The sequence below is a fragment of the Lissotriton vulgaris genome, chromosome 4_1 (genome assembly GCF_964263255.1).
Source record: "Lissotriton vulgaris chromosome 4_1, aLisVul1.2, whole genome shotgun sequence".
Classification (NCBI taxonomy): domain Eukaryota; kingdom Metazoa; phylum Chordata; class Amphibia; order Caudata; family Salamandridae; genus Lissotriton; species Lissotriton vulgaris.
In genome coordinates this window covers 2100339747-2100367321 of record NC_141691.1, presented here as the reverse complement: position 1 = coordinate 2100367321, position 27575 = coordinate 2100339747, and positions in this window count along the sequence as shown.

The window sequence follows — 27575 nt, the reverse complement described above, 5'->3', positions numbered from 1 at the left end:
TGCCCAGGGGTAGTGAGTCTTGCATGGGCCTAGTCTTTCTGTGGGTTGTCTTGAATTTAAACATCATGGAGGGCATGGATGGATTGGGATTGTGCTGATTTTTCAGTGATTTTCGTTTTTTGGGCCTGTACTTGTGGCCTTTTCACCAGGGGTATTTGAGTCTAGCATGGGCCTAGTCTTTCTGTAGGTTGTCATGAATTTAAACATCATGGAGGGCATGGATGGATTGGGATTGTGCTGATTTTTCAGTGATTTTCGTTTTTTGGAGCTGTACTTGTGGCCTTTTCACCAGGGGTATTTGAGTCTAGCATGGGCCTAGTCTTTCTGTGGGCTGTCTTGAACTTAAACATCATGGAGGGCATGGATGGAATGGGATTGTGCTGATTTTGCAGTGTTTTTCGATTTTTGGGTGTGTTCATGGGGAGGGACAGGCCATGTGGCTGGTGGCCATTTTGAGTGCAGCTACAGGCACTGGCCATGTGCTGGCAGGCAAGTGGCCATTTTGAATGCAGGCTTTGTTGTTAGGCCTGCAACCATTTTGCCTACTTTTCAACCTTTATTTATGCCCAGGGGTAGTGAGTCTTGCATGGGCCTAGTCTTTCTGTGGGTTGTCTTGAACTTAAACATCATGGAGGGCATGGATGGAATGGGATTGTGCTGATTTTGCAGTGTTTTTCGATTTTTTTTGTGCTTTATAACTGAACTGATGTTCCTCTGTCTTCCATTGTTTTTAGGTGCACAAGACTCAAGAGAACCACCAGTGCCAGGAAGAAGTCCTGCAGCGGTGTGTGTGTGCAGCATAACGTCACGCGACGTCACGTCTGGCCTCAGACAACTCTACAATTCGTGCAACTGCGGCCTGCTGTCTGACCTGCTCTGAAGAAGATGGCCCCAAAAAAAGGTCTCCGTAGCTCCTCTAGCAAGAAAGTTGCTAGTAAAGAGCAGAAGAAGCAAGTTACCAAGGAGACTGGTGTGCCAACCTCCACGTTTTTTGGGAGCAAAAAAAAAAGTACGCCTGCAGCAGCAGGATCTGCTGGGAACCAAGCTGGGAGCAGCACCCCTGCTCCATTGGGTTCAGTGCCTCCACCACCACGCCAACATAAGTCAAAGCCCTTGAGTGCTTTAGAGGCAGTCAGTGTACTTCTCCAATCACCATCGACCAGTGATGTTGGCTCATCGCAAGAAAGTAGCAGCAATGTCCCTGAATCAACACAGGTTGTTGTAACTCATCTGACAAGTGTTGAACAACCACAGCCGCAACAACAACATGTGCAAGTAGTACAAGCCCAAGTACATGTGGAAGGAGAGGCAGCGCAAGGAGATGCGCAAGCAGAGGTGCATGGAGAGTCACAAGTGCCCACAATAGTTGTTCCTCCCGAAGTAGGGGCACATCAGGAAATTGACAATCAGACCGAGGTATCATTTGAGGAAGCCACTCCTCCTGATGATCATTCATTGTCTTCCACATGCCTAGCAAGGAAAAGGTCAAGGGGGGTGTCTACATCTTCTTCAAGCTCACCTCCTACTGATGATCTGGATGACGAATGGGTACCACAACGGCAGCCTGAGAGTGAGGCACACCATGATCTGACAAAGATACCTAAGCGTAAAAGGAAGGGCGTCGAAAAACTCATACCTATGGAGTGTGATGAGGCTCAACAAGAAGTGACAGATACTGCTGGTGATGAAGCCTCTCACGATGACGACGAGCCAGTCATCACAAAGGTCACTGCAGCCCCACCGGGCATGCAGCAAAGAGACATTTTGACCCTATCCCGAGAAGCCGCTGAGCGTGATGATGATGTCGACGAGGAGGCAATGGAAATGGAAACACAACAATCATTAGATTTGGAGTTAAGTAGTACACCAACACCTACCGCTTCCATATTTCTTCCTCGCAAGAAGGTACCCACCTCGACCTCAATTCATGGTGGTGAAAGTGCAAAACGTACTGAAGTTCGGCAATCCACATCCTCCACTTCATCTGGCATTAGCAGCAGGACCACCACCACCAGTATCGCCGCCTCCTCCGGCCCCCAAAGACATTTCCAGTCCACAGTTTGGGACTTCTTTAGTGTTTCCACAAAAAAGGAAAACCTCGCCATTTGTAGCATTTGTAAGTTGGCAGTTAGTCGTGGTAAGTTTGGTTCCAACTATGGTACCGGAGGCCAGAGAGGTCATCTTGAAAGAAAGCACGCTGTCCAATGGTTTGCGCACCTACAGGTGATCAAGGAAGCCCGAATTGCACGTAATGAAAACGTTGATTTTTCATCTGATGATGACGAGGAGGAAGAAGACGATTCAAACACTTCACTTACACCCAGTACCCCTGTCAGCAGCACACCCCATGTGAGGCACACTAAGAGTGTGGGAGAGAGTGAGACATCAATGCGGAAAAGTTCATCTGCGAGCGTAACTGGGTCGAAGATATCATCATCATCCCGTAAATCCTTGGTCCAGGGCAACATTAAAAAGATGTTGTTTACAGAAGCGCAATATGAACGCAACCACCCACTGACGCGTCTGTATAACACTAAGCTGGCTAAAATGCTAGCTCTGGACCTTCTCCCTTTTTCTTTTGTAGAAGGGGTTGGTTTTCTAGAATTAGTGGCAGCGCTCTGCCCTAAATGGAAGGTTCCTAGCCGGTTCTATTTTGCCCGAGTTGCGGTTCCAGCACTACATGAAGATGTTCTGAAGGTGATTGGGGCAGCTTTGCAGAAGAGTGCTGTTCACACTATACATCTGACAACAGACATGTGGACCAGTGGCGCAGGCGCTGATTACATGTGCATCACTGCACACTGGGTCTCTTTTTCAGGGGCTAAAGCAAAGCTAAACGCAGGTGTTGACGCGGACATTGTTTTTAAAGCTGCTCGGAAACATGCAACTAGCAGCCATGTTTGGTTTGGAGAAACGTCACACAGCAGAAAACATTTTGGACGTCTTTAACACAAAGGTCCTTAACTGCCTGTCCCCACTAAAACGCCAGGTTGGTTATGTTTCCACGGACAATGGCGCCAATATAGTTAAGGCCATGAGGGACGGTGACTATTTCAGAGTGCCGTGTTTGGAGCACTGTATAAACCTGGTTGTCCAAAAATTCTTGGGTAATAAAGGCAGTGCAGTGTACAGTGTATTGGACACCTGCCAAAAATGTGCAAGCATTTCATCCATTCTTTTAAGGCCCGGAATCAGCTGAGGAGCCTGCTATATCAACGTAAAATGCCAGTGAAAGCACTCATCCAGGAGGTGGTAACACGTTGGAACTCAACCTTCTACATGCTTGAGCGTCTGTATGAGCAGTATACGGAACTCGATCAATATTTCCTTACAGAGGGTACAGAGGAGCTGAGGATGGGTGCGGCACAATGGAACATAGTTCAAAGCCTGACACGCATGCTTCGTCCTTTTGAGTTCTTCACGCGTGCAGTCAGCAAGGAGGACTCTAATTTGGGAAAAGCAATCCCATTGTTGTACATGCTGGAGGACCAACTGAAGGAGGTGTGTTCTGTGTTTGAAAAAGATGACAAAAACCAAGACTCTTTGCTTCTGGCTGAGAAATTATTAGCGCTGCTACAAGGTGATGAACGTCTTAAAAAGATCCACTTAGAAGAGCATTACATTTGTGCTACTATTCTGGATCCACGCTACAAAAAGGCGCTGGCAGGCCAAGCATTCTTTCCTTTTGATGATCAACATGTTCCAAAGTACAAACGTTGGCTAGCCTTGTCAGCCAAGAGGTTTGAAAGAGAACAGCTGGAAATTGAAGGAAATGGCAGTACATCAGCAGGCCATCCCCAGTCAAAACAATCCACTTCTGCACCTGTGGCTGTGGCACAAGTGACCTCTCAGCCGTTAAAGACACCGGCAACCGGATCATCTGCACGAGACACAACAGAAACATTGGAGGCTGAAGAGGATTGGCTAGCTCTGCGTGGGTTTGGTTCTCAAAAGGTCAGAGGCACAGCAAGAGCTAAGCAAAGTGGAGGAACCTTGGATGAGGACCTTGAGTCGATGGTGAAGGACCATCTGAATGACTCAACAGAGGTCTATGTTAATTCTGACCCATTGGCGTATTGGCATGGGAAAAAAGAATTGTGGCCACAGCTCACCAGCCTGGCTTTAAACTACTTGTCTTGCCCACTCGCAAGAGTGTCTTCTGAACGGGTTTTCAGTGCTGCTGGTGGCATTGTAACTCCCAAACGGAGCCGCTTCTCGCCCAAAAATGTGGAGAGGTTAACAATGATCAAGATGAATCAGCACCTCATACCACCAGATTGCAGAGTACGAGAAAGCGTGCCGGATGAAGAGGAGGTGGCCAGCAACATAGATGAGGGAATTTCTACTCTGTCAGGTGACACTGAGCTCACCCTGCCTGAATTCGCAGAGTATGATGACGAAGCCTTATTCTTATTCATGGACCGTGATACCGAGCCCTGAAAAATGAGACAACGAATCAATAACTTTCTTTTTCGTCCTTATTCACTTTTATTCCTGTGTGTCTGTCTTTCTTTTTTGTGCACAGTTAATATATTTCAAACTTTAATCAGAAAATCACAAAATCAAGCCCATCAGCAGAACTGTCTTCACTGGTTTGCTAATTGATTTGAAGTTGCTGCAGTCTGCATTCCTCAGGTTCACAAGTTCAGAAGAACATGCTCCTCTATCCTCCTCCTCCAGACTCCTGGTTTACGCCCAATGAAGAAAGACTCAGCACTTGTGGGGGTGTTGTTGTACCTCTTTGCAGGTGAGTTGACGGCTCTGGGGCCATTGCTGGGAAGCTCTAATACCGGATAAAAGTGTTTTGGACCAAATCCCAGGCGGAACATTATTTGTGTTTTTGATGACTTGCTTGCCTTTGAGGTGCTCTTAGGGGGGGTTCCGTCTGTTTGTGGGTGAGTTTCGTGGTCTGGGAGCACTGCTGGGACACTCTAATCTTGATTGCATTTGCTTTTCAGGAAATCCGTCGTGGCAACCCCGACTTATGGCCTAGCTACGCAGCGCGTTTGAACCGAAGGCCGAGAAATATTGCAAGTATGAGATTTTGCTTTTGGCCTGTTTGGGGGTGTTATGCTTCTTGGCGGGTGGGTTGGGTTGGCGGGTCTTGGGGAATTCCTGGGAAGGTCTAATACCGGGTAGAAGTGGTTGGGACAAAATCCTCGCGGAAAAGCCTTTTGGCACTTTTTGTAACTTAGGGTTCGTTAGGGTTAGCCCTAGCAGCAGGATTGCATGTGTTTCGGGGTGTTCTAGATTTTTGCAACTGAGTTCTGGGGTCTTAGAGCACTCGTGAGAATGTGTAATTTTGGTTGCAAGTCATTTGAAGAAAATCCATGGTGGGAAAGGGGGGATTTGGCATAGTTAAAGAAAGCCTTTGCCACTATTCTTAACTTAGGGTTCGTTAGGGTTGGCAGTATTTCTATTGCATGTGTTTGAGTGGGGGGGATTTCGAGTCTTGGAGCGATGTTGGCTATGGCTACTTTTGCTTGGTTGCTTGCAAGTGGTTTAAATGCAATCCACGGTGGGTAAGGGGTAATTAGGAAGGGGGTACTTCGGCCTACTTTTACTTTCAAAGTAAGTTTTGTCACCAGTTTTCTGCTAGGCCTCGTTTTTTGAGATTTGATTGGGGGTCTTCTACATTTTTGCGACTGGCTTTAGTAAGGGTCTGGGTGGGAGCACTGCTAGGAAGATCTAATTTTGTTCTAAAACACAGTTTACAGTACACCTAGCTTGAGGGGAAAGATCCGCTACATTAATTTGCCCATACTTATTTATCCTTCAAAAGGTGACTCAGACAGAGTACGCACTTTCAAAAATATTGTACTGTCTACTAGGAAAATCAAATTGTGACTTTTTGCTCTCCACAGCCTACATACCTTATATTTATTTATCAGTGGTGTTGTAATATTATATCACTTCCTGTTTTTCGTTGAATAATTACAGGCCGGGTTTCAGTCTCTGCAATGGGGAAAAAAGGATGGAGTCAGGCTTCACAGTAGCGAGCCACAATTCAGCATCAGGCAGGCAGTGGACAGGGTGTCTTCTGGTGACCAACATCGATGGACGAAGCGTCGGCTGCAATGGAGGAGTGCCGCTAATAAGAGGATTTTTTTTCTGCAGGCAACTTACTTACCACTTCCAACAGGACAACTACAACCACATAGATACAGTATCCCTTGCCTTTCTCTCTGACTGTGACTGCATTTCTTGGATCTCTCTCTGCTTCTAAATTGATCCCTTAACACATCACTTAGTCCACTCCACTATCACATCTGCACCACACATAGTCATTTGTAAGTGCTCCTACGTAATTCGCAAGTCGCAGCACGCCCCAGCCCGTAGAGGACTGGGATGGCCCCAATGATGAAGCATGTCACCAAGGGGCAACCCTGGTGAGTGAGGGGACACCTAGAAAAAAAACAATTTCTCCTTTTCTATCTACTATACCTTCCAGACCAACCCCATTGAGTGTTGTTGTGAATGGATTTATAGTGACCAGCAAGGCTCTCGGGTATCTGGCTACAGAGACCTTATGTTGAATATTGTTATCAATAATTCCACACAGGCCCTGTTCTGTCGCATTCTTTCTTCCACAGTTGTCGAAAGTACTACTTACTTTTCACTGACATGCATGCAGTAGTGCATGCACTTTCAAAGATTGATGGATAGGGTTGTACCCAAAGAATTGTTTATGTTCAATTGTTTGTCTATGCTGTGCTTTTTTTTACAGGGTGTCTTCTGGTGACCAAAATCGATGGACGAAGCGTCGGCTGCAATGGAGGAGTGCCGCTAATAAGAGGATTTTTTTTCTGCAGGCAACTTACTTACCACTTCCAACAGGACAACTACAACCACATAGATACAGTATCCCTTGCCTTTTTCTCTGACTGTGACTGCATTTCTTGGATCTCTCTCTGCTTCTAAATTGATCCCTTAACACATCACTTAGTCCATTCCACTATCACATCTGCACCACACATAGTCATTTGTAAGTGCTCCTACGTAATTCGCAAGTCGCAGCACGCCCCAGCCCGTAGAGGACTGGGATGGCCCCAATGATGAAGCATGTCACCAAGGGGCAACCCTGGTGAGTGAGGGGACACCTAGAAAAAAAGCAATTTCTCCTTTTCTATATACTATACCTTCCAGACCAACCCCATTGAGTGTTGTTGTGAATGGATTTATAGTGACCAGCAAGGCTCTCGGGTATCTGGCTACAGAGACCTTATGTTGAATATCGTTATCAATAATTCCACACAGGCCCTGTACTGTCGCATTCTTTCTTCCACAGTTGTCGAAAGTACTACTTACTTTTCACTGACATGCATGCAGTAGTGCATGCACTTTCAAAGATTGATGGATAGGTTTGTACCCAAAGAATTGTTTATGTTCAATTGTTTGTCTATGCTGTGCTTTTTTTTACAGGGTGTCTTCTGGTGACCAACATCGATGGACGAAGCGTCGGCTGCAATGGAGGAGTGCCGCTAATAAGAGGATTTTTTTTCTGCAGGCAACTTACTTACCACTTCCAACAGGACAACTACAACCACATAGATACAGTATCCCTTGCCTTTTTCTCTGACTGTGACTGCATTTCTTGGATCTCTCTCTGCTTCTAAATTGATCCCTTAACACATCACTTAGTCCACTCCACTATCACATCTGCATCACACATAGTCATTTGTAAGTGCTCCTACGTAATTCGCAAGTCGCAGCACGCCCCAGCCCGTAGATGACTGGGATGGCCCCAATGATGAAGCATGTCACCAAGGGGCAACCCTGGTGAGTGAGGGGACACCTAGAAAAAAAGCAATTTCTCCTTTTCTATCTACTATACCTTCCAGACCAACCCCATTGAGTGTTGTTGTGAATGGATTTATAGTGACCAGCAAGGCTCTCGGGTATCTGGCTACAGAGACCTTATGTTGAATATCGTTATCAATAATTCCACACAGGCCCTGTACTGTCACATTCTTTCTTCCACAGTTGTCGAAAGTACTACTTACTTTTCACTGACATGCATGCAGTAGTGCATGCACTTTCAAAGATTGATGGATAGGTTTGTACCCAAAGATTTGTTTATGTTCACAATTGTTTGTCCATGCTGTGCTTTTTTTCTTGTCTCCCAAAACCTTTCCCAAAAACCCCCGTACCTATCCATTTTTCAAACCCTAACCCTCTTCCCCCGGGCTGTGTGGTTTTGATTGATGTGTGACTAAATTACAGCAATAAATCCACACACTTGCTGGGGAGGATAAGGTGATAGCAACAGGCTGGTGAAGAAATCCGAGGATATATTTTTACTTTGCTTGACAAAGACCCAATGCTAATGTCAAAGAACTTCAACCGAATTAGTAGTTATACTTTCCCATTTGTTAGGCTACAATGTGGCACTGTTCTAGTGTACTTCTGTCACCTGCTATATTCTCAGTTGTACCGTTGAATTGCTCAGGAGGACAAACCAGATTTCTTTTTATTTTCTTTCATAGGCATGCAACTGCCACTGTGTCACACCACTAGTTCCACCGCTATGAGGAAATTTTATCCAACCAAGATTGCCAACCTTATTCGCTGTTTCCCGTGGAGCCAGCCCTGGGTCTAGCCCTACTTTCAAACACAAATTACAGGTAAGATAAGCGTTTGGTGGTTTGGGGGTATAATGGAGTATTAGTAGGAGAGACGAGAGACTGACGGTAGTACTACTAAAGTCCTAGGACTCTTGGATTCACTTCACTTACTCTGTGAGAGGCACTTAGTGTTGAAAACATTTGGGCATTTACACTTAAAGGAAGAAAATGGAACTAAACTTTCAGGAAAACAAAGTCACTGTTAAACCCCCACCCACCAGGCAAGCAGTAAGAAACGGGTATGCTCAGATAAAGTTTGAAAAAGTATATTTATATCCCTAACAAAATAATCTCCTGCAAGACCCTCCCTAACCCCAACGATTGTCCTTCAAAAGTCCCCAAAAACCCAACTCCCAATTCCCACCCCGCAAAAGTCTCTAAAAAAGGGGCAAGGGACACTATGGGTGGATGCTGTCTACTTTTTGGGCCAGGGCATCATGCTCCTGGCGTAGCAAGGCGTGCTCTACGCGGAGCCCCTCCAACTGGTTTGAAAAGTGGTGGAGCTCCTGCTGGAGGCGGGACACCATCAGGGTACTGCGGCGCAGGCGTGCCTTCAATGCCTTGCAGGTGCAACGGCTGTGAGAGGAAGCTGTTGTCCTTGCTACTCGGCGGTGGCGTTTGGCTTTGGCAGCCCGGCTCAGTCTGGGTGGACCACTGTGCTGGGTGGCACTGGCAGCCCGTGGGGGCATGGAGGCCGATGCAGACGACGTAGTTGTTGTGGTCGACTGCACACTTTCTTCATCCTCCAGGGCCACCAGCCGCCGATATTCGGCCACAGTGGTATCGATCCTCCGTTGCCGGGCCGCTCTAGCCAGCTCCTTCCTCCTTGTTCGTTTGGAAGGAGAACCTATATGAAGAAAGAAAGACATAGTCTGTAACCAATGCTCTTTAAGATTAACTCAATCATTCAGCAGAAATTTGTGTTGCACTACAACTAGCTAATTGCAAGCGCATTACATAACTATTGAGGCCAGTATCTATCTAACCTCACACTTCTTCATCCTTGCTCTAACATTAGTGGGAGTTTAAGGAACAAATTCTACGAGCACTATGGACTTCCATTGGAGTCGACTATGAAAGTACACCAGTCTTATTCTTCTTCTTGTCTCTTGTTTAGGAAAATTGGTACGTTATCTTCTGCAAGCCGGCATAATGCCAGCGCAGTAAACTTGCACCCGAGAAAAAGAGACGCATGCCATGAGGAGTGACCTAGACTTGCGTTGCGTTACTGTACCCGTCCAGTACATGCAGGTGGTGAAGCTCTTACTTTTCTATTACGGGTGGCACTGAGAATACTCTGTTACAACTCAAGGGCTACTGCTTAATTAATTTACCTTTCACCCTACAGTGGAAATGAGTACTAGAAATGGAAAATTGAAGAAGATAAATAATCTGATTATCTATCACTTCACATGGGATGTTTTTGCTTATATATGGGATGACTTTAGGTGCTTTGCTTTTTATTGAGTGACCAGTGATACATCCACACATGAATGACTGAGTACTACTAAACTTATTAAGAGAGGTAGGGAGTGGCCACCGTAATAACCGGATCTATGCTGTGCTTGCAATACAAACTACTGTTACTATTGATGGTAGTATTTGGACAAAATTAAAACTTCTTTTCCTTGCCTTTCCTACACTGGAACGGACGTGCAGGTGCAGTGTTACATGCTCTTCAAAGTTACACTTAGTTCATCCACTGACCGTCTACTCTCTCTAGATCATGGGTACTCACAAACTTTCTCTCATGGGCTAAATTTACAGTGTAGTTTGTGGCCGAGGGCCGCACTGGTGGGGGCGGAGTCAGAGGGGGCGGGGCTAAAGCAAAACGAAAACTTGTGACCATGAGGTTGCACACAGGTCCCTGCAGCAGATGCCTTCGTCCACTGAGCCACCAGACCCAACATTTACATACATCTCTCTCCCTCCTGCTCTCCCTCCTGCCCTCCCTCTCCATCTCTCTCTCCCTCCTGCCCTCCCTCTCCCTCCCCCTCTGCCATCTCACTGTGTGTGTGTCTATCTGTGTCAGCCTTCAGCCCGGGTTGAGACCGCTTCCTCAACGCGCACACACAGACAACAACACCAAAGTACTTAACAGGTCTTTAAAAGACCATTAACATATTATTGAGGCTTTGTTTGTTGTAGCGCCCCTGCATCTCCACCCTGACAATCACTGCTTGCCCGGCCCCACAGAGCAGAGGCTTTGTTCTATTTCACCTCTTTGTGGCCTTGCATCTCCACTCTGCTCTGTGGGGGCCGGGGGAGCAGTGATTGTCAGAGTGGAGATACAGGGGCGCTAACAGGTGAAATACAAAAAAGCCTCTGCTCTGTGGGGGCCGGGGGAGCAGTGATTGTCTGCAAGGTCTGCGCACCGCCAAGGAAGGCTTGCCGGGCCACCACCTGCCCGCGGGCTGTACTATGAGTACCCCTGCTCTAGATACACATATGCTATCTAAGAGTCAGATAGTAGCATGATCCAGGTATATGGACACATACAGTTTCTGTGTCACCCACCCAGGCTGTTGTCCTTCCACCCATCATTGCTTCATCATTCACTCAGCCATGCATCTCATATTCTTGCCTTCCCAGCTAGTCTTCAATCTCAATCAGTAAGGAATATATAAGAGCTTACCTCTGGCCGCCACCACCACCGTCTCAACTCTTACAGCCGCCGCCTCCTCCCCTGAAGAATTGCCCTCCGCCTCCGTGTCGAGCACCACCACCTCCACGCTGGCCCCGCCACCAGATGTTCCACCTGCAAAGTAGATTTAAGAATGTTAGAATAAAGCACTCACTAGTCTTTGGTCTAGGAATGAAGACATGTGAAAACAATGTAATTTGTGACTGTCTACTTTAAAGTTAAAAAAATTTCCCTTTTTCCAGGGAAGGTTGTCTTGCTGCACTTTTTGGCACAACTGATGAAGGCTGGTTTTTTAACACGCACCATTTTTCTCCACACAGACAGAAGATGGACTTCTAACAACAAGATCAAGTTGAAACCAGGTGAGAGCTCGGCTCGACCACAAGAAATGACTTCAATTAATCGTCAGCACTAACCACTTTTCCATTATCAGTTAAACGTTTAGTTTTATTATGACTTCATTTTAATAAATGTGTTTACTTTTAATAAAGCTTTTAAACTTAAATACAATCTGTGTTTTTTGGTCCAGAGTGACTGAGCGAAAGGTTTTGCAATTTTTGCAAGCATGAGTCCAGATAGAACACTTCAAAAGACATTATGGACAATCCCAGAGGACTGCACTAAGTTGATAGAGCTATTGCTGACTAGAATCATGGGAGTTTCGCCAACCGTGCAATCTTAGTTAGCTACACAGACAGACTAATAAGAATAATCTAGTAATACCACAGGGAGTCATAGTAGAGGCAGGATAAGAATTTACATACAGTCTACAAGAAGATCAAAGACAATTTTGAAAAAAGTCAAATGAGGAACGCTAGGAAAAATAGGTACTAGTCTAAAATGAAAACTTACTGGGGCCAGCAAAGGAGCCCTCACCTGCCCGATCCTGGCCCTGTTGAACAGCATCCGCCGCCTGCTGCTCCTGTGTCCTCCTCTCGCCCCTGGGGGGAGCTGACGTACAACATGAAAGAAAGAACAGAAAACATGGATGATTGTTGCTTGTCAATGTCAACTAAATCAAACATTTCAAAAGAACAATAACAAAATATTTCCGCGAAATTATATTGATTAGGGTTAGTTTTCATTTATTTGCGGACCTGTGACTTCGAAAGTCACGTAACTCACTAAACAAAGTACTGAAAGGTTCACCTAGGACTGGCAGGCAGCAGTCCGCAGGCAAGACGCAAAGTGACAGACAAACTCCATTGTGATTTCAGTCAGATCAGTGACAACACTAACAGTTGCCTGCTACATTACCAGTCATTTAAATAGTCAAACTATCAATCTACCGCCACTATTTTTCTTATTGTCAGGGGTACAAAGGAAGGGGCAGATTTAAGCCCCTTGCGGCTCTTTTGCTCCGTTCTTGCGTGACTTTTGTGACGCAGCAGCTAAACAAAAAAGGGCGCCATGGTGCGGCGTATAATATTATAACAACGTGACGCATTTGGGAGATGCATCCCGTTATAAAGCCCTGCGCCATCAGGGGGCGTTCCGGCGCAAGGGAGGGCATTCCTGCGCTGGAACACATCCTAAAAGTGGCTGAGGGAAATCTACAAAATTTCAATCAGTCACCTTTAGGACAATGATGCGTCACACAAACCCTGCACCTGCTTGAGGCAGACGTACGGCTTGACCCAGCATTGGGGAGATAGGGTACCCCAGAGCATTGATGGAGCTGCGCCATCGTTGCGACGCAACTCCAGCAGTAAAGCTTCGGTGACGTTTTGGGCCCATGGTGCGCCGCATTGCAAATACAGCGCACCATGTTTGGTGGTGGTAGTGGGCCGCACAATTAATGGCGCATCCCTGCTACTTTGCAGGGATGCAACGGTAATTGCAATTCTGCCCCTTAGGGGCATACTTACTTACGCGTTCTGGCGCATCTCCAGAGATGCGCCAGATCAAATGTGTCACGCAAAACTACCCTTGCGACACGGCAGATGCGCCTCATTTACAATGCGGTGCGCCCTGGAGCAAGGGTAGGCACTTGCGTGACGCATCTTGTCACGTAAGAGCGGCGCATCACTGGAGTCACGTCACCAACGCAATGCAACTCCAGTAATGCTCAGGGCCACCCAATACTTAACATTCTGTGTCAGTCCTTTCGCCTGCTTCAAGCAGGCATAAGGAATTGAATTGACGTAGCAGCGTCGCAGAAGTGCCTGCGTTAAATCTTGTAGATTTCACGCAGACAATTTTGCGAGGCGCACAGCCACCGGACCGCCCACCCTGCGTACTAGGAACGCACCCATTGTGGTGCAGGCCCATGGCTTTATAACGTGACGCATCTCCCTAGATGCGTCATGCTGTAAATGACTCGCAGGGATGCGGCACGTTTACGCCGCTGTTGCGTCACGCAAGGCAACGTAAACGTGGCGCAAGGGGCTTGTAAATGTAATCTGCCCCCTAGTGTCTAGCATTACGCAGTTCTGTAAAGTACACTCATACATAATAGTTACTCAGGCCAATGAGACCACGAAATAGAAAACAAATAAGCATAGTAGCAACGCCACTGAGAAGGAGAGCAGTGCACCTGAAATGCACAGAAGATTTTGAAATATAATTTAACTACAATGTAATCGTCATCAGCGGCATTATTGGCTTGCTCCATGTAAAAAACAAATATTTGCAATACAACAACACAGAGCAGGAGAAAACATCATAGTAGTGAGTGATGAAATGGCTACTACTACTCACCAAGCCCGGGGATCTCCAAGCCGAGCTGGTCTAGCAGGTCGCGCTCCCGGTCCAGGAGGTCCGTCCAGCGATGGGTGACCTGGCTGTAGGTGCGCTGGACCCCGTACAGGTGGGATATGGCCCAGCACACCTTCTCCCACCGCTTCCGGCGCTCCCGCATGTTGTAGCCGCCGGCCGCGATCCTGCCGCCTCCCGCGATGGTCCTGGGCAGGCGGCGCTGGACGAAGTAGACCAGCACGCCCACTTCCTCCAGGCTGAATATCTCCCGTCGCGTCACCTGCTCCCCCCTCAATCTCCCGCATGCTGTCCTGGCACTGGGTCCAGGACTACTCCCCGCCGCCGCTGCGGCCCTCAAGTGCCTGGGCAGCTTCACGGCGCCTTGCTTGACCATGGTCTGGGCAGGTAAGGTAGGAAGAAGTAGAAAATTAAGAAAGAATAGGATAGGGAAGAAGAAAAGAAAAGAGTTAAAAAAAGTAGTTTAAAAGTAAAGAAAAATAGCAGAAAAGACAAAAATATACAGCTAGGAAAAGAGAGGGATAGATAAGAAGCAAAATCGTAAAAAAAAAACTGAAAACAAGCGAAGGATGGCAAAGGTACCAAGAGGATTAAACACCATGCCCAGACACAGGAAATGAATGAAAAACAAGATGGCCGGCGCCCGTTCACGAGCGCGAAAGTAAGTTCGCGCGAGATTTCCCTCACGATCTCGTGCGAACCTCTAGATTTCCCTCGCGATCTCGTGCGAACCTCTACTCGCAATGCGCTTACTGCGCGAGATTATACATAGCAGGCGGAAACGGAAATACGTCATGCAAACAAAATGGCCGCGCCCGTACTCGACCTTGGGGTAAATTCGCGTGTTGCACTGCAAGCAGCTCGCGAATACTGCAAAAAAACTCGCGAAACAACAAGCCGCAAAAAAATAAAAAGCTCATTCGCACGAATTGGCGGCTTCCGCGGTCGGTTTCGCACGACGCCGCGCCCCGCGAATAGCGCGAAAAAAACGAAAAACGATTTTAGCAAAAGCAAAAGCAATGAGCAGGTGCAAAAGGTCAACCTCATGATTTGTAACGATTCCCTGTAGTGCTTCCTGAGGGGGCCCTCCAGAATTCGGTTGCCTGCTTGCAACTATTGTGTGACCCTGCTCTGACCTTAACTGTATGCCACAAAGGTCCTGATTTACAGCTAAAGGAGCAGACAAGCAGGTGCCAGGCTGGAACTTCAAATTCTTTCAGTGACACATTAATTAGCCCCAAATTCTTTATTGTCAGTTGGGGCAGGGCAGGTGTTGTTAATAAACTAACCCCAAATTAATTCATGTCAGTTCAAGCAGGGCAGGTGGGCTTGCTTTTCCCCCCCATCTTCTACAGTGATGATGAACCAGAGGGTGGCATTGATGTAACAGAGGGTGGCATGGGTCAAAGAGAGGGTGCCAGTGGTGAAACAGAGGGTGCTGGGAGGCTGTGATGATGAACCAGACGTAGAAACAACATAGTCACGACCGTTGCGAGCCGACAAGTAAGTTCGCAATTGCGAACTAGTACCAAATCCTCGCGAACTGGCAGAAACACTTGCGAACGCAAAAAAAAAAAATCCGCAAATTTGCGAGAATTCGCGGATTTTGCGGATTGCGAATTCGCAAATCCGCAAAATTCGTGAACGCGAGATTCGCAAAATTCACCCATGCTTAGCCTTACTGCACATGCACGATATTCCCCACAACACAGACACCCCTGCACTATGGTGCAAGTATGCCTACATTGGTGGTGGCCTGCACTAATGCATGTAATTTTTCTACATTTCACCTTCACCCATGCATCAAAATGCAGTCATCCACATCAAAGTATCTACATGTCTTGTACAGTTACCAGTATTGTATTGTTATCATGGTCCTGGTGTAGGATGTCTAAGACACATTGACATGCATGGAAACCGGTCCTTATGTAAAGCTAACAGTGGCAGTGAACAAATGCACAGTCAGTGATGTCTGTAAACATCCTTATACAAACAAAGGCATCCAATTGCTCTGAGCAGAACAGCATGTATCATTCATGTGTCCATCTGAGGGGCATATTCACAAGCCCTCATCACCATGCCAATGTCACTTACAGTGATGTTGGGATGGTGATAGGGGCTTTGCCGCACCTACAAGTCGACTTATAATCAAGAGCCACTTACACACTTAACTTGGTGTGAAAGTAGAGGGTAATTGATGTTGTGTTGGGTGACCCCTGCAACACCCATTTAAAAACACGCTGCTGTATATTCACAAGGGTGATGTAAATAGGAGGCTGTTTAAAAATTAAGCCCAGAACAAAACCTGATCTCAAACTGGCAAATTAAAAGAAATGCTTCATTTCTCATTGTTTTTGCTGTTTACATGTTGTGCTTTGTACAGCACATATAGAATCAGCAAATTATCATTCATCGTTCATGTGCATGAAAGGGTCACTCCCTGCACATAAACAATCTTCCCCCGAACACAGACACACTTGCACTATTTTGCAAAGGTGCCTGAGTAGGTGCCACGCTGATAAGTTAAGCACCAGCGCTGGCTGAAAAACAGGGCTGCACCATAATCTTGTAACTGTGGTGCAGACTTGTGTTACTGAAGTGGAGGAGTGTGGCGTTAATCCCTTATGGAAAAGGCCTCTCCCAGTCACTTCATTTTAACTATGACCCCCGTGAGGCAAGCAAAACATCTGCAGTGCAACAAAGTACTAGCTTCATAAGCCTGACTAAGAGTCATGTGTCCTCCGGCTTGCAACATATCACCATTGACTTTGCACCAAAGTGCAAGGGTGACTGGGTGGAGTAAATAAGGGGCAATAAACTAGATGGTGCCCCTCCATGCATATCACCATACATCAATGTGAATGACATGCGTCAATGTGATTTGGAAACCTCCAAATACATAGACAATTGTTGGAGCATTGCAAATCAAGCTCATCTACTTGTTATATCATGGGGTACAGCACAGCAACCCTGATCTCAAGTGCATGATTGCCGTCCTCATGCCACACTAACAATTATCTGGCAGTGCCAACTTCAAGGTGGGGTGCTATCCAATCTACACCTCTAAAAGTAGCTATTAAAAGCAACATGTAAACTTGAGTAGGGGTGACTCAACCACAATCCAGTGTAAAGAAACATGAATCAGATCAAATCAGCATTGTCACTATGGTGATACAACCTGCTCCACCATCACTATTGAGCAGAGGATATAACAGGTGCAGCATGTGTGTAGGAAAAGTGCCCTCACAGTTGGCATACAGGGAAACTGTCAAAAACCATGTCCAACAGAAATGTCAAAACAGTGACGTTGCATGATGATTTACAGACCTGCGTGTAATAGGTGTAACTTATTAAAAAAGGGAATAGATTGTTGTCATGCAGTCTACCTGTCAACTGCTTAAATGGCTGACCACAGTTGTTATATACATACAACAACATCTCCCCTTTACATTGCAGAGGGAGAAACATCACCTCCTGTCCATCAGCATATCCCACTCTTCAATGATGAAGAGGAAGAAGACATCTCAAAGATCGACCAGGACACCCTCCAAGAGCTGCTGAACTCCATTGCCAGCCTATCTCCTGAATCAGGGACATCCCGCAGTATTGTGGTTGCCCCACCAGCTGCACAAAACACCCAGCAGCAATCACCTACCACCACAGTTGTCTCCACGGACTTTGAGGACCCACTGTTGGTATTTCAAAGTAGTGTGGTAGAAGTCCAGCATGAGCTGGCTGGTCAGGGGTGGGTCGGGTTTGACAGCCTTGTGACCAAAATGGGTAGGATCGGTGGGTGTTTCAGTCTCAAAAGGGTCCACTTAGAGTCAATCAGAGGCACCCACAGTCCACTCCATGCTCTTCAGCATTCCATGGCTGATATCGCTGTAGTACTTACTCAGAGACAAAAAAACTGTCCACTCAAAGTGGATCCAGTGATGTAACCAAGGAGTTGCATAAAAATGATACAGATGCAGGCTTCACACGTGGCACCCAAGGCTGCCTACAATAGAAACGTTGCTGGAGTCTTGCAAGTCCTGCAACTTATCATCATTGCAGTGATGCTTCATCATTTGGAACAGATGAATGCTGCTGTACCTTCAACATCCACCTTCTACCCCGGATGTGTCACTGCCTCACAATGCTCGTGCCAATCCACCATCAGGCACACAGGAGGCACATGACAATTCAGAGGAGATAGCTGTTGCTGAATCAATAATTCAGGCAACAAGGTCAGCGTTAGCATTCATCTGTGTCAAATGAACAGTTTATGCTGAGATCTGTGATTACCATTGTTGGACATGGCCTTTTTGGCTAAAGTTCGCTTTAAATTTTGCTTTTCCCCATGACCGTTTTCCAAACAGAGAGTTGAGAAGTTAGATGCTGTAGGTAATTGCCACTGCTAATCAGTGTGCAAGTACAGATGTTCCCTGTATAAATGGTGGCAGTGATTGGGTGTCTCTGATTGGTATGTTTGCCTTACTAGTAAGATCCCTAAGTGATGTGCACTGTTTGCCACAGCTAGTACTAAAGAAAAGCGCAGATAGGAGATCCAGGTCTTCAGTGGAGGGCTTGCGCGCATTATGCTAAATTAAGCGTGTTGTCCTGACAAGTGCTTCCACTTGTCAGGCCTGACTTTCCCTTTTGCATACACATGGGGCACCCCTGTAGGACATCCTGGGTAACCCAGAGGCAGGGTGCAGTGTAGGTAAAAAGCAGGACCTGAGACAGTGTGGGTGCTAGGCACTGACAGTGGAAAATACTCCAATTTGTTTTCCCTGGGGAAAAGCCATCCTGCCAGTAGGACAGATTGAGGGAAGGCTGGGTGTTATATTGTTAGCCTAGTTTCCCAAGAATTAGAAATGGAACAGTGAAGTTTGGTATGTCTGAACTCACAGCGTCATAACGCATCTTTTTGGGCTGATGGTTTTGTCGCTATGGGTCCAGAAAGCGCTGTTTAAGAAAACGGCTGAGTTTGTGCTTTAGACATTTTGCTTGTCTCAGCAGAATGTGAATTGCCTGCCTGGATCTGGGAGAGGTGAGAAAGGCTGAGGGAGGTCGCGTCTGGGGAAGGGGTGAAGATGGCGTCAGGTTGTCCTGCACCTGGAACAGCGAAAAGGAGAGGCTTTGTGAGGTGAAGAGGCCGGGTGCAGAGCCATAAAAAATAGACCCATCGACCTCTGAGTGATTAAAGATCCAGACCCCCAGTATCATAGAGAGGACGGTGACACTGGGGGGGAGATACGCAAGAATGATTTAGGGAGGGTTCGAGGACCACTGAGCACAAGGAAATTTCCAAGAGAATGAGGGGTATAACTAGAAGATCTGTAACCCCAAAGCTTTGGTTAGGTTATGTTGGTGATGCCAATGATGTTGTCGAGAACGGTCTCGGTATCATTCAGAGAAGTGCCGGAAGCGCTCTGAAGACGGCAATAATGGGTCGAGTCTCTGGCAGCTCTGACCTGTCTGCGATCGGAAAGATACCTCTGCCTCAGGAAGAGTTGCTGAAAAGGCTGCGGGAAACTCTTGACCCTTGCTCTGTGATCTGGGGCTTATGGGCAGTTTGTAGCTCTTGACCGAGGAGATACTGAAGAGGCACTGAAGGGGGTCGTGTCCCCACTTCTTCCTGAGCACGACTTTATTGTGTGCTGCGTCATGTACCCCAAGGGTCTGAGGTGGGCTGGCGCCCTGTTTGGAAACACAGGAATATTAAAGTTTCCAGGAAGTCTCAAGTGGCGCGGTGGTGGGACCGTGTCATGGTAGCCTGCGTCCTCCGAGGACGGTGCCTAGGGTAATCGCGGGCAACTAGAGTGAAGTGGCGTGCAGGGTGCGTGTCTTGGTGCCGCTACTGTTGTTGGAGCACCTGTAGTTTGTGGGCATCATGGAAGAGAGACTAGATTCTGGACCTGCAGAGGGTGCATGTCGCAGTGCAGTCTAGGCACTAGTGAAGAGTGCCGGAACATTGTAGGCACTGAGAAGGAGTGAGTCTACGACACAAGGGTTGGCATGTGGTGGTGCAGCCAGGGTGTTAGTGGAGAGCGCCTGGTACCTAGTCTGCAACAGGAAGAAGAGAGGTGCGACTCAGATGCACATGTATGTGTCATGGTACAACCCGGGCGTTAATGGAGAGCTCCTGAAAATTGGGTGCACCAGGAGACGGAGTGATTCTCGGACGTGCCGGAGGTGCATGTCAAAGAAGCCACCGGAGGTACTGGTGAGGAGTACCGTGAAGTGGTGAGCACTGGGGAGCAAAGAAGTCTTAACAGCGCTGGAGAGGAGGGCCAAGTGATTGGGCCCTCGAAGGCAATGTTTGGTAGCACCAGCTTCAGGTGGAAGGCTTTGTGGAAGGAGTTTGTGCTGAACGGTGGTGGCCCGGAGCTACCGCCCAGCAGGAGCTGAACTACCGGCCGAGCGTGCCTTGCCCAGGTTGACAAGGTTTTGGAGTGAGGCCAAGCTGCTGTAGCAGGAGAAGAGAGTGGGGTTGGGCCCCCCCAGGTTAAGGGGATCATCACCTGGGGTGGGGTGCGGGACCTGAGGGACACTCTCTCGGCCTCTAGCTGCTGGTAGCTGCGTGCACCTGTTGATTTGCCCAGATCTCAGTCCGTGCTGGTCTCGGACGGGGTAGTACAGGAGCCAGGGCCCAGAGAAAAACTTGGGTGTCATCGTTGATCCAAGTTAGGGGCAAACGGTCACACAACTTATAAAACAGTCGTATAGCACTTTGCCTATTTGCTGCTAACGAACTATCGAACTAATGGACAACGTCTGACACTAGAAGTGCTTAACAAACTCAGGGGAGTTAGTGACTATGCACTGCATTATGTTTCTCTTGCAGGATACAGGATCATAGCGTGGCACACTGCATTGGTTGATTACTGCACAGAGCAGAAATTGCACTGTGACACATTACCTTTTTCCTTCCTTCCACATGGCATGCTGGGGGTGATACACATTGCATTGTCTTCCTGTCACACTGTATGTAATTTCAACGTAATGCATTTTCCTTCCAGGGCAAGATGGCCTCCACGTGAGTGAGCAGATCCCAGATAGCTCACCTGTCCCATGGGTCTAATGGTGGTATAACGGTGGCGGACTATCGCAGCAGCAGTAGAGGCAACAGCCGTTCTCGTTACTGGCAGAAATCCCCCGTCGCTGAGAAGACTGGCTTGTGGTGGAATTGTTATAGCACACTGAATTTGGTGTACAGCGGCGGTTGGCAGCATGCAGCAACAGGCAGCCGGCTCGCCTGATACAGTTGTGAGCGGCGTTCATGATCACGGCAGATTACGGTGGATTACGGTGGAGCTTGCAGTAAGCTTGGTCTCTGCAGCTAAGAGGAGGAGTTCATAGTGGCCGGCGGAGAGGTGAATGTCGGCAGAAAGACTGCTCTTCGTTGTGGGCAGATTCAGGAGGCGCTGCTTAAATAATAAGGAACGGGGAAAATCGAGATTTGGAGACACGGCTCCGGTGAGTGAATGCAGGCAGCTGGCAAGCATCCCCCAAGGGAAACCTTGATAAATGTCCTTCATTTAAAGAGCTGGTGCTGGGGACAATTTTAGTGGACTGCATTTCTTCCAGTAAGACATGTATTTGAGTTGAGTATATAACTTGGTTGGTGCGGTGGTTAATACGGACTTAAGGAACAGCTGCTGTAGGGGTACAACAACATGGATTACTGATACTTGTGAAAAAGTAACAGCCAATAGTACCACCAAAAACGGCTCGCAGTCGAAAGACAAGAGCAAGTTGGAAACAGTAGTTGGTACTCGAGTGGGGTTAGCAGGGAAAGGCGCAAAGGACTTTGCAGGGGAAGTTGAGCAAGAGTGCCTAATACTAAGTAAGGCCCATAACCAGGTAACCGTTAAGATCCCACAGATTTTTCAAGTGGCGACTAGTAAGAAGTCATCAGCACCAACATTACTACCATCAAAGACAACCTCATCTTTGGAAGCCCAAAGTAGAGGAGATGAGGGACGTCCCATTGAGCAAGTGCAGACTGTCATTGTCAATGTTACAGGAATTGGAAACAAAGAACCCAAGTTAGTAAGGGGAGATGGTGCATATAATGATGAAAAGATTGAAGCTACTAGTAGTAAGGAGAGTGAGTTTTATTCCCTATATGAACATTCAGAAAAGTCGGATGAGGAAGATCTCCAGCTGCAGGGAATTGGGTCATTGGGAAGCTCCCCCATACGCATGGCAATGACTCAGAGAGCCTTCCTCAGGGATCATAGCCATGGAAACACTCACAGCACGGAAGCTGGTTCCGGAAGGTGGGTCTGGTATTGAAGTGGCGGAGATACCGGAGTGGGAGCTCTCTACAGCAGAGAAGACACCTGATGGTTTGAATCTCTTTGACCAGGCAGCTTGGAGCATGTTTGAAGATATACAAGGAGAAATATCACTTGGGGCAATCTACAGATGTATATCTGGGAATAGAATGGAAACACAGGCAGAAAACTCCAAAGTTACAGAACACCCTGAGATGTCTAGCTATAACTTGTAATGACTTTACAGGAAGAATGACTGAAGCAGAAACCCATATTTCAGCACTAGATGATCAGATAGTGGCACAAAAGCATCTAGTAGCAGATATGAAGGCTAACAAAGATGATGTACATAATAAACTTGTGGATATGGAAAACCGTTTGCGCCGCAATAACATTCGTGTTTTGGGGGTGCCGGAAGGGGTGGAGGGCAAGATGTCCAGCAATTTGTAATTGAAATGTTTGAGGAAGCGCTCCCTGAACTCAAAGAATGGAAATGGTCAATAAAAATATAAAAAGCGCACAGATTCCCCTTTCGCCAACGGATTGCAAAAAATTATCAATCTCCGCAGCAACCACGAGCAATCCTGACCTCATTAAATAATTTCTTGGCTCCACAGGCAGTATAGATCTGGCACGACCTGATGAGAAAAGACCTGGGAAAGAGACTCAATTTTTTGTCAGACCGGATTATTGCCACTTCACACTGGAAAAATTGTGGCAGATGCGCCAACTGATAAATCCGTTTTAGGCAAACGGCACACAAGTATTGTTATTGAATCCAGCCACTTTAAAGGTTGTTAATAAGGGGCAGACATGGTATTTTACTTCGGATGTTGCAGCTAAGGAATATCTTCAGTCTTTATGATAATAAAGATAGATGTTTGATAATGGCTGTTGATAATAATTGTTGTTGCTGTTAGTGCTTAAAGTATTGAATTCACCATAAGACCATGGTGCAGGATGGGTGAGCACCTGGTGGGCTTTTCAACGAGCATCACAAGGGCGATTGGCCCTAAGGCCTCTATAATGGGTGAGGGTCACGGAGATGGGGGTGTTTTGGGGTAGGTGGTGGGGTACAGTGGGGCGGGCACTGGCTAGTGAGGGGGTGGATGGGTGGAAAGTAAAGGGGGAAAAGTCAGTTCATAGCATGTACTTTCGGGATGATGCAATCTATATAGAATCATTCAAGGCTGTGAGATATAATGCTGTTAATTGCTGGCATGTGGAGTGCTAGGAGGCTGCGTATCTGTACATATAATGTATGTGGTCTGAATAATGCTGTTAAAAGGAAACATGTTGCTGTTGATTTAAGGTTAATAATAACCCTGGGCGTAGTGGGTGTAGTGGGGCTTCGTGGAGCTACGTGAAGTGGGCGAGAAACTATGCCCACCTCCGCACTCTGCGTAGCCCCACTACGCACCGCAGGCCTCCCTCCCGCCCTCCCTAAATACTTTAAATTAAATATGTAATAGAATTAAAAGGCACTTACCTTGCCCGCCGCTGCCCGCCGCGTCTCTGGGGCCCCCTCTCTTCATCGCCGCCGTCTTGGGTACTAATGCGCATGCGTGGGCGGCCGCGCATGCGCATTTCTCGTGAGATGAACCGTCATTGGAAGCATTGTCGTTTGATGATTTATAATTATCCTTTATATAGGGGTAGATCTTTTCTTTACTCCACCTACTGGTGTCTTTTTGGAGTTTTTCGTATTTGCTGTCTTTTAGAGATATCTCGAAGTCGTTCAATGTTTTATTTAATTCATCCAGACATTTCTTTCAGTTAGCTGGAGACTCATAGCTCTTGAGGCGTACTTCGACTGCCTGTATTTCCACCTTAAGATCACTCGCTAATCTGCTAGCTGTTTTGATGATCAAAACGATCCAGTCCCGTGTACATAGAAACTATGAAATACTCTCATCAGATCCAACTGAGAGGATCTCAATCAAGATAAAGACCATGGTTGAGGAGGCACTGTCGCACGACTGGATCACCACCAAAGAAGGGGAATTTCTGTGTCAAAAAAACCCAAAGACCCCCTACCTGTACATCCTACCCAAGATCCACAAGGACCTTGTGAATCCACCGGGCAGACCGATTGTATCGGGGATCGGGTCGGTCCTCGAACCAGTCTCTAGGTTTGCAGACGCATTCCTGCGTCCAATGGTACAAAGCACATCAACATACCTCAGAGATACGAAAGATGTACTTAATCTGCTCGAAGAAGTGTCATTTGACCCTAACACACAGCTATTAATTAGCTGTGATGTAGAGAGCCTGTATACAAGCTTGCCTCACAATGAAACACTGGCGATAATTGAGGATGTCCTCTTCACAGATGACTGGGAGTACCAAACACCACGAAACGTGGTGATGGAATGCGGCTCTCAAGGAGAATTTCTTTGAGTATAACGGCATTTTGTACCTCCAAAAGCATGGGACCAGCATGGGAAGCACATTTGCTCCAAGCATAGCTGGTCTCTATGTTCACCATCTGGAGGTTACAAAAATACTAAACAACATTAACCCTTTCCGGCCAAGGATTCTGACCTGGAAGAGGTACATTGACGACATCCTTATCATCTGGGATGGCGATGATAAGAGTGCCCAACAGTTCCTGACATGGCTTAACTATCAGGATGAATTCCTCAAATTCACCAGTGTTACAACAAAAACCAACCTGGTATTCCTGGATTTGAACATCTTCCCCAAGAATGGCAGATTGATGACAACAACTCATTTTAAAAGTACTTCCAAGAACTGTCTCTTGATGTATCAGAGCTTTCACCCGAGACACCTGAGGGATAACCTCCCCTACGGCCAGTTCTTGCGACTTCGCAGGAACTGTACGGAAGTTGCCAATTTTAAAACTCAGTCAGAAGAGCTAAAGGAAAAATTGAAAATGAGGAACTATCCATCAAGGATCATTGATCAAGCCTATAAGAGAGCAAGGAACAATTGCAGAGATAGCCTCCTGGAGGAGAAAGTCAAAAAAGTGGAAGAGCAGAGACCCATATGTGTGACCACGTATAATACCAACTCTGACCAGGTGAGCAAAATAATCAACAAAAACTGGAAGATCCTTAACAGCGGGGGCCTGGAAATTCCAAAACCAATGTTCTCGCACAAAAGAGCACAGAGTGTCAGGGATATTTTGGTCCATACTAGGCCAAAGGCCAACAGGGTGAACAACACTGGTAATCCTAACTTTGTACAAGGGCACTACCCCTGCGGTGGATGCAAGGTATGCTGCCTGACCAGGAAAAGCAAAAAACTGACCTTCAACAACGGGACAACATGGGAACAAAGAACATTCAGCAATTGCAATAGTTCCAATGTTGTGTACCTTATCACATGCCCCTGCAAACTCGAATACATTGGCATGACGAGCAGGGCAGTGAAGTTAAGAATAGGTGAACATAAAAGCACAATCAAGTGCAAAAAGTCCAGTACCAAATTAACAAACCACTTCCTGGTAAGTGGTCACAAACCTGAAGACATACTGTGGACTGTAATTGAACAGATTGACAACGAAAGACATCTCCTTGAAAAAGAACAGAGATGGGTTTTTCGTGTCCAGTCCAACAAAAATGGGTTGAACGATGAAATTCCGTGGGGTCAGTTATAGAACCCCCTTACCCCTAAAGAACCCCCACTCTCTAAGGCACCCCCAACCGTGGCAAAGATAACAACAGAGGTCCTCTATTGGCATGTGGAACCCACCCCCGTTGGAACACAGCACTACGGGTGTATGACTACTGTGCTTCACCTTAGCACAGGGGTCAAGTCTCAACCCACCTAATAATTATGATTTTCATAAATATATTCCACAGCGTATTTCGCTGTTTAATCTTTACACCTTTAATAATTCAAGGTAGAGAACTGCGTAGAAACACCTAGCTAAATTTTATTACTCTTCATACATGTTTTTAGCATCTTGTAAGAACTTCAATACCTCCCAATATAGGTCCACCACTAGTGACCCTTTCATAATATTATGATTTCCGTTTTTCAGTTGAATAATTTCTTCTGGCATTATTTGTGAATAGTGATCTGCATTAAGATTGTTATTATACATTATAAATACAACCTTCCCTGCCACAATTCATGAACAGCCATCATATTCACTTCGCCGTGGGTAATGATAGACATAGAAGGGAGACTTCCGCATTTTGACCCTCCAATGTCCCATCACGGGCAGCCATTTTGGGTTAGCGCGCTAGTGTTTAGACACACCCGGCACCAGCGCGCATTGACGCTTAAATGATCCAGTGCTCCTAACACGCGAGCATTCAGCAGAGCGGCAACATCGGTAGAAGTAAGACTTAGTGATTATGCGGACAAAGTAAGTTACAGACCCCTACCCCAGGTCTCAAAACGAGTGGGTTTTGAGACACTTTTTTCCACTTCCCAAGCAGTTCGACCAAAACGCTAAGGGCGTGGCTCTCTTTCATTGCAGAGCGCCGCGGTGAAATCCTACCGATTGTCAGCTCATGGGGCACCACGTACTTGCCACAACAGTATGTATAGTTACCATTCTAACGCAGGGGTACGCCCTGGTTTGTGGGGACTTTCATTGTTTTATTGTCTCATTGACCGCAACCTTATGACTAATATGAAAGATCGGGTTCTTCTTTTTTAATCCTGTGAAATGTTGTTGTATGCATTGAGTTGCTTTGACGTGTGTGTGTGGAGATGGAACTAGCCCAAATTACAGTGGGCGCGTACAAGTTCGGGAATTTACTCGGACAGGCAGGGGATGGAAGATTGAATCATCACTCTGTCCATAAAGTCTTGTATTAGGGCTTTAGGCAATAGTTTAATGAAGATTTGAAATGAAGAATTGTGGCGCAGATAATTATGTAAGCGCAGGGACAAACCACAGTTCCCACTATGAACATCTGTGTGTTTTTTGTCCACTGTTAGGTATCACCTACGTACAGCCAGGGGATGGCAGACTGAACCATCACTCTGTCCATAAAAGTTCAAAAGTCATTCTCTGTATAATGGGTGAATGGATTTGATGAGTGAAATTGTGGCGCAAACAAGAATGAAAGCGCAAAATTCACAGCTATAAATGTAAATATCTGTGTTTCTTTTTTTCCCTTTTTCTTTACAGGGACCTTATTTGGGTCACCTATTTTTGATAATTTTTGCTTCCCAGGGGGCTAGCTCATGCCCTGAAGCATAAAACTAGCAGTGGAATTTTACTGTTAGTTTTTAGGAAGACAGGCTGACAATACTTAGCAACTGAGCTTATTCCCGTAGGGACCAGTAGAAGGTCCTGATGAGTAGGCAGTAGGGGACTGCCTACGAAACATGTAGACCAGG